Here is a 16,233-nt window from a genome sequence, read left to right on the forward strand (position 1 = left end):
CATGGGAAGGACTCTTCTCCACAGATTTGATGTGCAATATAAAATTTTTATAATTTACATGACTTACCTTATTAATTTTTGTGGGGTGTGGTAATCTTAACAAACTGCCACAACCCACCTGAAAGTGTAAGTTTTTACTTTTCTTTACTCACATATATTTTCATGTAATAAAACTCACTATATCTAGATAGATGCTATCAGGAATTCTGGCAATTATAAATGATTCTCTGACCATCAAAGCAAGTGAGATTTCCTATACCCTAACATATTTCCCTACACCTCACTGAAGACAATCCTCTTGGTATTGTGTTGATTTAGTTTTACCCTTAGATTAGGGATAATTCTGTTTTTTAATCTAATTTCTTTCCTGAGTACCATCAACCTTTGTTTCACAACTCTCAGGATTTGTTTTTTGTTTTGTTTTGTTTTGTTTTGTTTTTTGCTATAGTTCTATTCCAAGTTTTTGAATTGCCGACTTGTGGTATCCTGTTATATTTTTCATTGCTTACTTAATTATAATTAATTAATTTTGAAATATTGTGCTATAAGTGTTCTCCTCTTTGTGGTTGGACTTTTGGGAAGTGTTTTGATTAGATAATTAATATTGATTATCTCCTGTTTTACTCTTGTTATTTCTTTTTATGGATGATGCCTGCCTCTCTCCCCCATTCATTTTAATTTGAGCTGATATTTTTCTGGGCCAACAATTACAAATATTTCTAAAGAGAAGTCAACCATCTAAATACTCTTTCCTGTTGGTAGCAAACATAGTTTCTTAAATATATGGCACTTTTTTTGATAGAGAAGTTTTGGTAAATCTGATTTTGTAATGAGACCTTTACTTTTCACCCTCTGATTTTTTTTTTCTTCATCATTAAGCCTCTGCTATGTTCCTCTTCTAAGTGTCTTTCTTCTCCTTCTAAAATTATATCTTATAAACACTATTGTGATTGTGAACACACCAGACTATGCCTTTAGATTCCCTAGTAGTCAGTGCTCTGGTCCACTGCTTCTTAGACCATTTCTCAATATTCCCTCTCTGAGCGTTAAAACTTTTGCCTCTGCAGGTGATATTACTCATTTTATCCACTATTGAGACTCTGCTACATTTTCCTTACATTCACTTAATTTTTACCTGTCTCTGTGTAGTGACGTGGAATTAGGAATAGGCACTGCTGTTTTCGAATATTGACATATATTGTAATAGGTTCCCCAGAGAAACAGAGCTGATAGGAGATATATATATACATATATATATATACACACACAAATATATTTACACATATATTATATGCATGAATATATATACACTTATATATGATATGTATGATATATACTTATATTTGATATATATGATATATACTTATATACACACATATATATAATATATACTTATATACACACATATATATGATATGTACTTATATTTATATATTTCCTGAAGAATTGAGAACTAGGGGAGCTGCTGATATAAGCCCTAGAACCCTAAGGCCTGAGAACCAAGTACCCCAATGCCAGAGGGCAAGAGAAGAAGGATATCCTAGCTCAAGGAGAGAGAGAAAATTCATCTTCCTCTGTCTTTCTGGTCTTTTGAGATCCTCACAGATTGGATGATCCTCATCTCACTTTGGTGAAGGAAGATTTTCTTTACTTAGTATATTGTTTCAAATGTTAACCTTTTCTGGAAACATCTTCACAGATACATTATTTTATAAGCTCTCTGGGCATCCTTTAGCCCATTTGACACATTATATGAACTATCACATATAGGCAAATAAAAAAAAATTGAAGAAGCTGCCTAGCTTTGATTAGGTATGATATTTAGAAGAGGTAGGAGTTTTTTTTTTTAAACAAATTTCATATTTCTGACCTACTTCTTAAATTTATTTGAATGCTTGGCAATTTAGACATTTTCTTGAGGAAGCCAAGCCTTCCCTCATTTCTGCTTTTCCCTTTCTTAGTATTTAACTCAATATTCATGATGTTCTGGCTACCCTGAACTTTTTCAATCTCCAAAATATATAAATCCAGTGTAGCCTCAAAACCTTTATATATCTTATTCTCTTTACCTGAATGTTCATACTTTAGATTTTATATATACTTAAATCCTTACTATCTGAATGTCTATTCATATTTTACCCAGAATTTTGGGGACATTCTAGTCAAAGTAGTCCCCACTCCTCAGTGAAACAATCATTCCTTTGTTATAACTACCATACCACCTTTTTTTCATAATGCTTTTTATTTTTTACTATTTGAAAATGTATTATGTATATATTTGTTCACATATTTGTAGCTGCCTTCTCCAGTAGCATGTTACTTAAGAACAGATATTATATTTATTATTATTGTATTTTCACCACTAGAATCAGGCCTATACACAGTAGGTATGTGATATATATTTGTTGAACAAATAGTTTTGTCAGATTCAGTTTGACTTTTTTTTTTTTTTTTTTTTTTGCCTAGTTGTAAATAGTAGTACTCTGAGCAAAATCCAATATTTTGCCAGAAAACAGTGTCAACTCTGTATTCCATTTTGATTTATCACATCAGGAGTGTTCTCTGTTCTGGAAGTAGGATTACTGGATCAAATTGAAACTTTGAATTATGATTCAATTTATAGTTTTTGTATAGACATCATCTGAAAGTTATTTAAACTTCTGTCATTATCAATAAAGAAGCATTTTATGTCATTCTGACCTATGTATAAGTTCAGAGGGAGACTTCCCTGCTGAAAAGCATTTCTTGTGATGTAGGCTTTCTAAGTTTCTCTGCATGATTTCTCTCTATGCACAACTTTCACTCTGCAGGGAATATTATTTACCCAATATTCTTTACTCTACCTCAAAGCTATAAGCACTTTCAAGAAGCTCACTAACAAGATATAAACATAACATTTATCATTTCACAAATGTTTTGCTTTTCTTTGAAAGTCTTTTTTCTTAAACTTAAAGTCTACAACAAATCTTAGTCTTTAAAGGTCCATAACAAAGGAAAAGAAAACTAAAAATGAGAAAATTGCACAACACTCCGGGTACTCCTCCTTTGAGCTCTGTGGGGTTCTCAATTTTTCCAAGATATTTGAGCCAAAAGAAGAAGAAGCAATTTTGGCTGTTCCTTCTCTGAGCAGTATCCCTGGGGCAGAGTATATTAAATAATGAGAGAAAAAGAAAGAGAAAGAGAAAAAGAAAGAGAAAGAGAGCTCTCCATAGCAAGCTAAAGTCTACTCCTGTCAGCGTGTATTTTCACTTGTCATTTCTGAGAGCAGCATTTCACAAGCATCTTTGTGCCACACTGTAGTCACTGTATATTACAGATAGTACAGGGTTAGGAAAATCAAAAATACATGCTATTAAAGGACAATAACATAGAAAATAAGTATTACTCAAGAAATTTAATAACAGGAAATGTAGAAAATGTACATTGTTCAAAAAACATCGAATAATTAGCCATTTGTATATGATCCCCCTAGCCAAACATTGTCAGAATTATTGGACAATGTATTTCATATATTAATTCAATATACATGCATTTCTTTGTAGTGTTACAGCTAATAAAAGAAATCTGAGAAGCCAGAAACACATAAAATATATCAGTTCCTTAGGAAATTAATTTAATATTAGTATTTTCACATATAAAAATATAATTAAAGAAATTAAGATTACCATTTGAATTATTCAAATATAAATAAAATGGCACTTTTTAAGACAAAATATTGGGACGCCTGGGTGGCTCAGCGGTTGAGAGTCTGCCTTCAGCCCTGGGTGTGATCCTGGAGTCTCAGGATCGAGTCCCACGTCGGGCTCCCTGTATGGAGTCTACTTCTCTCTCTACCTATATCTCTGCCTCTCACTCTGTTCTCTCATGAATAAATAAATAAAATCTTAGAAAAAAAAGACAAAATATTGAATGCAACTGGAAAACATGATCATATCTTTCACTACAAAGCATATTCCTGAATTTTTTTTCATAGTATGCCTTCCTGGTTCTCTTAGAATTTCAGCTAAGCTGAGGTACTTTCTGTTACTCTGTGCCTTCTGACCTCCTTGTATTAGTTCATGTTATTCCCTTTATCTTGAAGGTTGAAAGGTATCCACCACTTTTTTTTTTCTTGACTGACTTAATAACCTGGCTGTAACAAGTGATTTATAAAACTAAAACAATGTTTAGTGTTACATAAAAGGGTTGGAGACCATATAAAGTAATGAAATGTTGGATAGGATACTAAATGTCCTTTCATTCTTCCTGCTGAACTTAGCTGCCTAAAATGGGAACCCTGCATGGAGGATATTCAGCATGAGATATATCCAGCCATGGTGGAGCCATGGTGGAGGCATAATGGAGCCATGATGGAGCCAGTATGAACCAAAAGATGTTTTTTTGTTTTTGTTTTTGTTTTTGTTTTTGTTTTTTTTTTTAAATAACAAAATCATGACTCTCATACAAATGTAAAGAGGAGCTTGCTTTTTTTTTTTTTTTTTTTTTTTTTTTTAGAGGCAATTTTTTCTCCCCTGGGTGTCTCTCCATAAGACAGAAATCACCTGTATATCTACGGAAAATAACTATTTTGTGTTTTATCAGTTATCTAACAACTTAAAAAATTATAAAACCGTTCCCTCATGTCAAACTCAGGTAACCTGGAGAGTGTGCTATAGACCATGCATAGATTTCCATTAAAGCACCAATTTTCTCCTACAAATGTAAGACTGATAGCATAAAAGATATCAGTTAACTCTGACATATTAAAGACAGGGTAAAACAGATTTCACAGAGGTTGTACAACACAAAATACTAGTATTTTTTACTCATAAGGATTAAAGAAAGCATAAGTTATTAGGAAAGTTTAGGAGTTTTAAGGGTGATATTGTGCATACCTACTCTTATAGTTCTGATTTATTATATTTCATTTAACTTAGACTTGGATCACCAACTTGAGAAAAGTGGACAAGTGAACACCATTTTTTTTTTTTTCGAAGAACAGATGAAGTGAGGAGATGACAGAGGAAATCACTTAAATATTTAAGAATAAAAGAGGGTCATACCTTCATAGAAACCATTGGAAAATTCTCCTTTTGGCCTGTGGCCTAGAGCACATGTACAGAGTTTTATAATACCCTCTTTTCTTTGGAATCATTGCCTCTGGTTTTGGCTTTAGTGGTGTTTGCCCAATCTGTTTGGTAGAGTTAGTCCAATTCTGAGTAAAAGTGGGGAGGCTGACTTCACATTTATTGTTTAATTGCCTCATAGCTCCTCATCACTTTGGCTGTAGAAGTCTGGCCTGAAGATGCCAATAGGGAAAGGAGATCACCATTCTCTCCAAATAACATCATTTTCTAAATGACTATTGACATTATGAAGCTATTCAAGCTAACCTATTAAAAACATAAAAAGGCAATCGAGTTAGCTTACTAACATTTACAGCAATATTCTATTCAGGAGATTGAGAAGCTGACTCCTCAGTATGCTAATGCACACCTCTGATGAGGAATACATGAATACTGAATTCATATGTTCAGCAAGAGCAAAGTGTATAGATTGGGTTCCTCACAGCACATAGTTAGAATTAATAACAAAAATATAATTGTAGTCAAAAGAAAGATAGTTATTTCTACTTAGCCATGTGTATCCTCATTTCTAATGTATTTTATCTGTATTATTCACAGTATTTTATGTATTTATATCAGTTCCCATTAGTAGAAGTCTTTTCTTTTTGCAAAGTAAGACTATCAATCAATACTACCTATAGTATAATTGCAATTACATAATACTATTTGAAGTGTGGTTTCTTGACTTAAGTAATACTGCGTAAGATTCACTTTTTCCTTGTATATTGCATACAAATTCTTTAATAGGCTTACAGAAGAAATGATTTTAAAATAATTGTCTTTACGTATAAAATTTATTGTAATACTTTTCTTGAAAGAATAAAAATGCAATTCATTGTTTTCTTTTATCCCATTGTGATAACTCCATGGGTTGAAAGTCAGATGTTATACAAAAACAGCATCTAATGAGATGCCTACAGACACTAATATATTTGAATTATTAGGATAATGTCAGAATCAAACATTAAAAATGTATTGTTATACAAACCATGTTTTTTTTTTAATTCTGCTTCATCATATTTCTTTAAATTTTTGAAATTTGTTTTTCAAAGGATATTCTCTGAAGCTTTGAAAATTTATTTTTCAAAGCTTTTTATTTCTTTGGAGAAGAATGTCAGTATTGTATTCATTTGGACATGATGAAACAGTGCAGGGGTCTCTATATATAGAGTGACTTTTATGTACTTGTGATTCTCCTAAGAGTGATATACCTGATAATTTTATTGCTTCCTCTTTTGTTTCTGAAATATATTATCTTTTTGAACCACAAGATATTTTGTCCATTGATGAATATAAAAGCAAAACTATTAATCTATTATGAGCCTGAATTTGGTTTAAGATTACCCATCAATAAAATATTATGAAAATAATTCTGTCAATTTGTTTTAAAAGATTTATTTATTTATTTTGAGAAATAGAGAGTGCTTGAGCAGGGGGAGGGGCATAGGGAGAAGGAAAGAAATCTCAAGCAGACACCCTACTAACTGTGGAACTCATTGTGGGGCTGGATCTCAGGACCCTGTGATCATGACATGAGCAGGAATTGAGAGTTGGGTGCCCAGCTAACTGAGCCACACAGGCACCACTTGTCAATTGTTTTTTATTAGAAGAGTCCCCTCTTCTATGAATGAAACAAAAGCAAATAAATGATCACATGACTTTTATCTGTGTACCTTTCTTAAGTAGGTATAGAGTAATTTTATAAATAATTGAAGAATGTGATTTATTTGATATATTTTCATTTTATTAAGGGTTTTCCATTATGTTATATCAAATTTTTAAAAACTTTTGTAAACAAAATGACAAAACATGCATTATTTCTTCAATACTATTGTATTAATTATATTAGCTAAAGAGATAGTATGGGATTATAAAGAAAGTTTTTTTTTTTTTTCAACATTAGGGCTTTCTGCAAAAAATATTACTGAAAGTTCAGATGTGGACTGAAAGACAAGAATTGAAAATTAAATTATGACTTACTAGTTAGAAAATTCTAGATAGAGATTTACCTCAAGTGAGGTATCCATTTATATTTTAAGGGGGTTAAAGGCAGAAACTGCTGAGATATCACAGGCGTTCTAAAGCTTAGGAATATTAGTTTGATTTTTCCCCTAAAAATACAAATTTATATTCCAAAGGATAAGAACCCAGGATGCTTTCTTAAAAGAAAAAAAAAAAGCTTATTTATTTATTTGAGAGATGGCACGGGGAGGGGAAGAGGGAAAGAATCTCAAGTAGACTCCCTGCTGAGCCTGGAGCCCATCTCAGGGCCCAATTTCAGGACCCTGAGATCATGACCTGAGCTAAAATCAAGAGTCAGATGCTTAACTAACTGAACCATTTAGGTGTCCCAAATCCTTTCCTTTCCAATTCCCAAGATAATTATTTACATTAGGAGCAAAAGATTCCTCTTCATATTTAAGGAAAAGAGCAGGGATAGCTGACCCATTCCTATATAATCCCCTAATTCTATATTTTCAAGGCTTCTTGCCTACAGCACAGACTCTAGTACATGTGGTTGATCTCTTGTTCTTGTCATGTTGCCCTAGAAGAAAAAATTGGGGCTTAGAGAACAAGCTTGGTTATTGGCTATAAGTAAATGAAAACTTGCCTTGTTCCAGAAACCATATGTTTGCATTCAGAATAATATTAATAAATACATATTTTAAAACTTAGCACACAGACTTTCTAAACAGATCATTAATTTAATGTATAATTGTTAGGGAATGCGTGTTTGTGTGCCCTCCCTCCCCCCCAAAACAATTGCATGCTGAAACTCCACCCCCACCCATGATGAAATAGTATTAGGAGATGGAGCCTTTTTGGAGATAATTAGAATTAGATGAGTTTATGAAGATAGAGCTCTCAGGATGAAGATTATTGTCCTTATAATATTCATGATAGAGTTTGCTTCCTCTGCTCTGTTTATCATCACATGAGTATGCGATGAGAAGATGGTTATCTGCAAGCCAGAAGAGGGCTCTCACCAGAACCCAACTGTACTGGCATCCCTGAATTTGTTTATAAGACAGCAAACTTTTGATATTATGTTATAACAGCCCAAACTGCCTAAGAAAATAGTTGTTAAGTCCCTGGGCAAAATATTTCCAAGTTTCTAGTCAAGTCTTTAATATTTTAACACAAACTTGTCTTTGAAACCACAATGAGAGCCTTATATTTAAACACTTGTCAGATCTCAGAAAGAATATAGAAGAGCAGGCAAGACAAAGTTTATAATGCTTGCTTAAGGAAACCAGAGTTCTGTGGCATTCATGAATTGATGAACAGTTTTTACATAGAATAGATAACTTTCAGAATTTCTAGAAAATGATAGAAATATTTTAAAATATTCACTAAACTGATAAAATTATGTCCGGAATCTCCAGTGTGCCTAAACTTCAAGAAGCCCCTCATGGTTCATCATCGTTTCAAGGTCAATTCCTTCAAGTGCAAACCTCAACAAGTCTCTCTTATTTCCCTCTCTGTGGGGAAGTAGGCAGTGCTCAACTCAAGATGATATCTGATCTTCTTACTGAGTTCTTTTTTTGTAGGTGGAAACTGAATATTCTTTCCATTTGGCCACATACAAAAAGACAGAAAGGAAAGGTTAAATTGTAAATTGACTCATATAAACTCAGAAACAAATTAACCAACCACCCTGGCTTGAGGACGGTGAATTTCCATAAAGAGATTTTACTATTGGCTAGCACTGCATGTTACCAGACAAATGAAACCCAAGGAGTTAAGATTGAAGAAGTCTGTTTTGGGGATATTCCTTTGGAGTTTATATAGTACATATTTGTTTTCATATAGGCAGTTTTGAATTTCAACCGGTTTTAAGAAAGAAAGTCCAAAGGTTCCCTATAAATTTTTAAAAATCTCTATTTGAAAAGCCAATTTACTAAAGTCACTGTAGGAATGATAACACAAATTTTTAAAAAATGGATGTAAGCCCCTTCAGATAAAAGTGTCCTTGGAAACCCAAAGATTATAGAAATCCATATTTGTGATTCAGAGGCCACTCTGTATGATATATTTTTTCTCAATGAGGGTATGATTCTTTAAATCTCATGTAAATATCTATAATCCAAACCATCTTTTCTGTAAATTCAATCTAATGCATTTTGTGAAGCTGCAAGACCTACAACTGTAATAACTAACTGAAAGACAACATAGCCTTCTCTGGAAACACTGCCAAAAACATAGGACATGCCATTGAATCTACGCTTTTAGTTCCAGGGGCAGTAGTATCTTCAAAGGAAGAAGCAATTGATTCATCCTAAGCAACCTCAGGCTAATTCTCTAATTAGGTGACAATTTAGATGCAGTGCATGCCCTGAGTGCTATGTAGAGTATGAAGTACAGACTGGGGAAAATGCCCAACTGTGGTATTGGAAAGAGAGCAGATGGCCGGGAAAATAATTTTTACAATTATTTCAGAGTTTTCACTTTTAAGTCAATTTAGCATTATTATTTAAATTTAATTCTTGGAATTTTCATTAGGAAAACCATGCAAATATTTTCCATTCTCTAAAACAATTTACCAAGTAGATCAGTAGACACGCAATCAAAGTTTCACCAAGGCATAAAATTAAAATACTTTTGCCTCTGTAGTCTGCTATATAAATGCAATGACTGTAGAATTGGAACTTTAAGACATTTAGCTTGTTTGAATGCATTGCTCAGTAAAAGAACTATGTGCATCATATGTACATTTATTTATCATTACAATATACCTGCTTCAAAAAGTATGTGCATCAGTTCGCATAGAAAACATTAAGAAGGAGATAGAAACAGTGTTTTTTAAAATTGAATTTGCAATCAGTCACAGCGGAAGATAAATTGTATTTTGAAAATAGTTTTCCAGATAATGGGACTAAAAATTCTCATAAATATTGGTAACAGCACAGGATTACCAAATTTGTAATTTGTGAATCTTAACTCATATTTCTGTTTGCTGTATGTAAAAGTTGTCCATTTTAATCAACATGTTAATGCAATAAAGAATGTTTATCAGTACCTTTGCTGATATTTATTTGGACTTAATATTTATTAGGGTTAACTTCATTTGGATTTCTCTAGTTTACCAGCGTCTCGTTAGCCTGAAATTAGCATTTTGCCTGGCACACATCTTTGTTCATTTCCAAATTTGGTTAGCCTGCCTCCTTCATTGCATGTATCTCTGATTACATTCCATTCATTTGGTGATTTGCCACACCTCAGGATTTCTTTCTTAATAATTGTCATTTTTTAGAAAATGTGTTCATAAAAGTTTGGGTTATATTGAAACACACACACTGAAATTTCAGGAAGTGAGACTGCTAGTTACTCTCAGCAGGATATATAGCATGGAAGGTGGGTTTTCTCACCCCAAAATCAACACTGAAGAAATTATAAGGGCAAGAAGAGATCACAAATTCAAGAAATAAATGAAAACAATAAAGTGTATGTTCAGACAATACAGGAGACAGGGGAACGTGGAAGATGCTTAACTGCAGGCTGGGATCAGAGGGCAGCTCAAAGAAGCCCTGAGAGTTTAGGTTGAAGTAAGTCTTTTAAAAATTGGGTCTTATTCCCCACACTGTTTTGGAAAAATGACTGCCTGACCTTTTGCGGCAGAAATCAGCAACACCAGCTGATAATCGGAGTCTGCAAGATATCAAGGCAGTGCAAAAGTTTTGGTGGAGTATATAGGTGATTTAAAGTGTGTCCATGGGCAGCCCAGGTGCCTCAGTGGTTTGGCGCCTGCCTCTGGCCTAGGTCGTGATCCTGGAATCCTGGGATGGAGTCCCATGTCGGGCTCCCTGCATGAAGCCTGCCTCTCCCTCTGCCTGTGTTTCTGTCTCTCTGTGTCACTCATGAATAAATAAATAAAGTCTTTAAGAAAATAATAATGAAAGTGTGTCCAGTGTCCAGAGCTTTTGCTTCATGAGCTTTCACTTCTCCCTTCCCCCTCAGGGTAAGCTGTACCCAGGAAATTGCTTCTGCATATGCTGCTACTCCCTAAAAATTTGAAGATAAAATCAAGACCTGAGGGGATTACTGAGGTAGAAGAGCAAGAAAGATGACCACACAGATTCTGAGGTGTCTGGAGCCTACCACTCTGAGGCTAATACCCTCCTCCTTTTCAAACTCATGGAGAGAAGCCATGACCAATCTTATCATCAGATTGCTTATTCCCTAACAGCACACATGTATAGACCAAAACTAAATACCTAGAGAGTATAAATTAATATATGTTAATATATAAACATATATGTTAATATAAATATATTTTATGCTAATATGAAAATTTATATATTAATATAAATATATATTTGTTATATATTAATATTTAATTTGATAATATAATATATAAATATGAATATGTATCTTTATATATTGATATAAAGTTTTATATATCAATGTAGATATATTTTATATTAATATAATGATTAATATATATGATAATTGATAGACATTTCACTGAAGGAAAATTATTTGAAGAAAAAGAAAAACAATTAAAAATACACTTCTTTTTTTCTTTTTTTTAAATACACTTATTTCTTCAGGGTAGGAGGTAAAATACTAGTAACATATACTAAAGATAGGGAATAAAAGGACCCAAGTGTTCTGGTTTCCAGTTTTGCATGTAAGGAGCTTAGAAATTACTATTCCATTTAACAAGTAAAAACCCAAACAGGTTGAAATATAATGAACTCTTCTTGAATCCATAAGGAAGGAGAAAACACAGGGCAAACTACTGACCTGGAGGATGGAGAGACAGCAGAATATGTGGTGCCATGGCTTTATGGAACAGATTTCTAGCAGAAATGGGGTGAAGGAACCAAATGTTGGGGAGGAAAACCTGGACTGACCAAAGCAAGCATCTCACCCAATACACTGAAAAGCATCTTCATTTTTTTTTTTTTTTAAGATTTTATCTATTTTTTTTTGAGAGGGAGAGTAAGTGGGAGTGGGGACAGGCAGAAGGGGAGGGAGGGAATCTGAAGCAGATTCACCACTGAGTTCAGACACCAATATGGGGCTTGATCCCAGGATGCTGTGTGATCATGACCTGAGCTGAAACCAAGAGTTGGAGGCCTGACTGTGCTACCCAGATGCCCCTGAAAAGCATTCTCTTTAAGTACACATAGTTTATATTAGACACTATGGGAAGTCTTCATTTATTCTAAATATTCAATAATATTTAATAAAATGCTTAATGTTTCCTATTTCTCATTAACAAATAATGCAATGATATTGTGGTTTTCATAGTAAATCCTGAAATTTTGGATTAACGTATGTATTTGAACTATATGGTGAAGGTAGGCTTTTATTCCGACAGAACTCAGCTATAATTTGCCGAATTAGTTTAACAATAAAGTCTGGCTTTCTTAATTGGGTTATGCGAGGGGATCAAAAAGTTATTAACAAATATTGCACTGGCAAATGTAAATTAGGATGAAAAGTATTCCAATTTTCATAACCCTTTCTGAGTACATAAGATTAAATAACATGTCTCTAGGTGAAAAAATAACAGATGTAATTAATAGTCAGTTGATAATACTTGGTAAATCATTTTTGGTGTACTTCCCAGAAATTGGGTCATGAATGATTCTGTTGGCACCCTAACAAATTTTTTTTTGCAAGCCAGTTGATGTTCAAATCTTTGCTTTCAACAAATTGAAGAACCTTATTTAATTGTCATTTAATATCTCATAAAAGTAAATTTATTAATTAATCACTATATAACTTTTGCATGTAATTAAAAAATTCAAATCGGTGACATTTCTATAACAAAAGTGAAATATCCTCATTATTTATTTGTGTGAACAATAATTTTTAACAACTAAAATTAATTTTATTTAAAAAGAAACTTAATTCTGCTGAAATTCAATTCAGTCTATCAATATTTAAGGTATGTTGGGGACAGGTGGTATCCATCTCATTGAGATACACTTTAATAAAATCATACTTTGTGTTAAATAATTATTTATCTACATTTTATAACATTTATTATTACATATTTATATTTTGTTTGTAACAATTTATTATTTTTAAAATATTTCATTTATTTATTTGAGAGGGAGAGTACAAAGAGGGGGAAGCGGGCCATTTTTCAAGATCCTTGCAAAACATTAACAGACATTTTATTTAAAGAGAAATTCTTGGGTTTCATGAATGTTCAGATGGATATGAATGACTTGCAGGTGCAGAAAATCAAAGTTTATTTGACTACGATGTGTGGCCAGCTGAAGACTTGATGAGGTTTCAGCAATTTTAACAATAGGGATACAATTTTCACAATGCTATCAATCACATATTTGCATTTTTGTAATGCTATTTAGTGAGAGATGGAACCCCAAAATCTTCATAGAGTATTATTCAAATATGTGAAGAATCTAAATGTTTTTCTAAACATTTAAAAGAAGAAATGAATAATTAACTTACCAAAAGTTAGTCAAAAACAAGGGAACACCGACAAACTAAAAATACAATGGTGGGCCATAATTATTTATAAACATTGTCTCTTGTATGAGTTTGTTATTTTACAACTGTTGGTGAATTAAAGTATATGCTGTCATTATATTCCAAATATGGATGTGATTTTAGAGTAATTTATTATTATTAAATACTAGATGTTAAAACTATTATTTCTAAAGGACTTAACTCTTGTTTTATCCTCAAAATAGGATAAATACAAACATCCTTAAAAAATGTATGTATTTATCAAATTTTTTTTTCACAGAAATAGATCCACATATGTACTATTTAAAAAAAAAAATCTTCATAAGGAGGACTTGGATAGCTGACTTGTTGAGCATCTGCCTTTGGCTCAGGTCATGATCCCAGGTCCTGGGATCGAATCCTGCATTAGGGTCACTGCAGGGAGCCTGGTTCTCCTTCTACCTATGTCTCTGCCTCTCTAACTCTGTGTCTCTCATAAATAAATAAATAAACAAACAAACAAACAAATAAATAAATAAATAAAATCATAAAAAACCTAAAAATATCTTCAGAAAACAATTAAAAAATCAAAATTGACATGGAAATTTGGAAAATACTCCTCCTGCTTTGTTAGAACACAATAAATAGGTATGTGTTTCCAAGTATTGGAGCAGAATAACTATGACAAAGTGCCAATTATTCCAGGAATAATATAGAGATGGAAAAACAAATTAAAATTTACTGTTTAAAGGGAAAAAACATATTAACTGTGGAATGGATAGAAATTTTTGGTTGTTGAAATGTGTTTCTAATTTCTTTATATATGCAAGATTGCAATCTTATCTATAGAGGGTTTATTAATTAATTAATTTTTTTTTAAGAGAGGGGAAAGGGCAGAGGGAGGGAGAGAGAGAGAGACAATCTTAAGCAGGCTCCGTTCCCAGTTCGATCTCACAACCCTGAGAAGTGAAATCAAGAAGAGTCAGTGCTTAACCGATTGAGCCACCCAGGTGGGTTAATTTAATCAATGTTAGATATTTATCCAACATGGTCTTCATGGTAATATACTTGCATCACCATATGCACAGAATATGTAAAATCTATTATAAATTTTGTAAAACTCCAGAGTAGCATAACAAAATCTGTTAATTGACCTCTTGGGTACTGAATAATAATTAGTGTCTCAATTTTTGGAGTTCAGCAGTATAAAGAGTTAAGTTTGGCATTTCAGTGAAGATATGTGATACTTGACTAATTCATCCCATTTTGAATAAATTTTGCTGTTTTGATATGGTGTATTCTATATGCCCTTGTGCTTTGGGATTATATTGTAGGAAATGAAAACTAGAGAGACCGTTAGTAAAACTTATTATGATTTGTGAAAATAATTGAGAAGTATCTAACTAAAAATTTATAGAAAGTCTCATGCATTTTCAATTAAATTTCAATAATATAATCATATCCAATAAATAAGACCCTCATCGGATTTTAAAGTGTACCAGAGCAAAAGAGTTCACTGAATAGCATGATTCATTTACAGAATGTTTATTTGTTACAAATTGTTTTGCTTATAGAATGTAGGTCAATGCTAGTTAGAAGATAGACACCCTCCCGCCACACACACATATGTGGCCAATTTGTTTTTATGGAAATGATTTAAAGTGTGTGTGTGTGTGTGTGTGTGTGTGTGCTACTGTATATTTCCCTGTTTCAGTGCTAATAAGCAACTATTATAGCTCTAAATAAGAGTCACAATCTATACAGTAATTTTAACTGAGTGATATATGTGTTAATATGCAATATTGCAACTGTCTCAATCTCCAAAAGGTAGCTAGATATCAATGCAATGTTTCAAAAATAAATTACTATGTACATATCCAGAGTATCCCAATTCTGTCTTTAATAAACTATTCTTCTAAGATTTCCATTTCCATTTTTGTTTGCAAAAATCCTGCCATTTCAACTATTTTGCAATGATGAATTTAGAACTAATGTACTCTACAAAAATAAGCATAATGGTAAATAAAGTCTAAGAAAATTATATTTTCATTTTGGATGAATGATAATCAGGTATTTTTAATCTGACAGACAATTCTGTACTGACATAACAGATGTGTTCAATTCTGAGTTGAGTTGCAAAAAGAACACTGGTAAGAAAGAACTCCACTCTTTTCTGGTTAAATATAATAATTCAATCTCCTGCAAAATAGCTTATAAATTCACAGTCTTCATGGCAAGAAAAACTTATAAACATTAGGGAGAAAAAATGAGCCAAATTTGACAGTAACAAAAACAAAGATAATATTTACCTTATTTTAGTAGCAATTAAAAACTATATTTCTATCTTCTTCCTGGGACCTAGTGATATATTTAGAAAAGTACATTCACAAATGCACACAGTATTTTTTGATGTCTATTTCTTTATTTATATTTAAACACAATTATTCTTAGAACCAATTAAAATATTTTGGAAGTTTTACTTATCAATCAAAATGAAAATTATGGAGAAGAGTAAATCCCTAGGATAAATAACAGCTAAAAGTGTATCTATATATCATAACTAAGAAAGGAAAGGCTGAATGTTCCTTGACCAAAAATTTGTTATCCTTAATGAGTCCCTGTAGGGGATGCTGTTACATACACTTGATGGGGATTCTGAATCCTTTCTGTGAACAAATGAAGTGTTTTATTTTCATAG

Source organism: Canis lupus, chromosome 38 (genome assembly GCF_011100685.1).
Source record: "Canis lupus familiaris isolate Mischka breed German Shepherd chromosome 38, alternate assembly UU_Cfam_GSD_1.0, whole genome shotgun sequence".
NCBI classification, from domain to species: domain Eukaryota; kingdom Metazoa; phylum Chordata; class Mammalia; order Carnivora; family Canidae; genus Canis; species Canis lupus.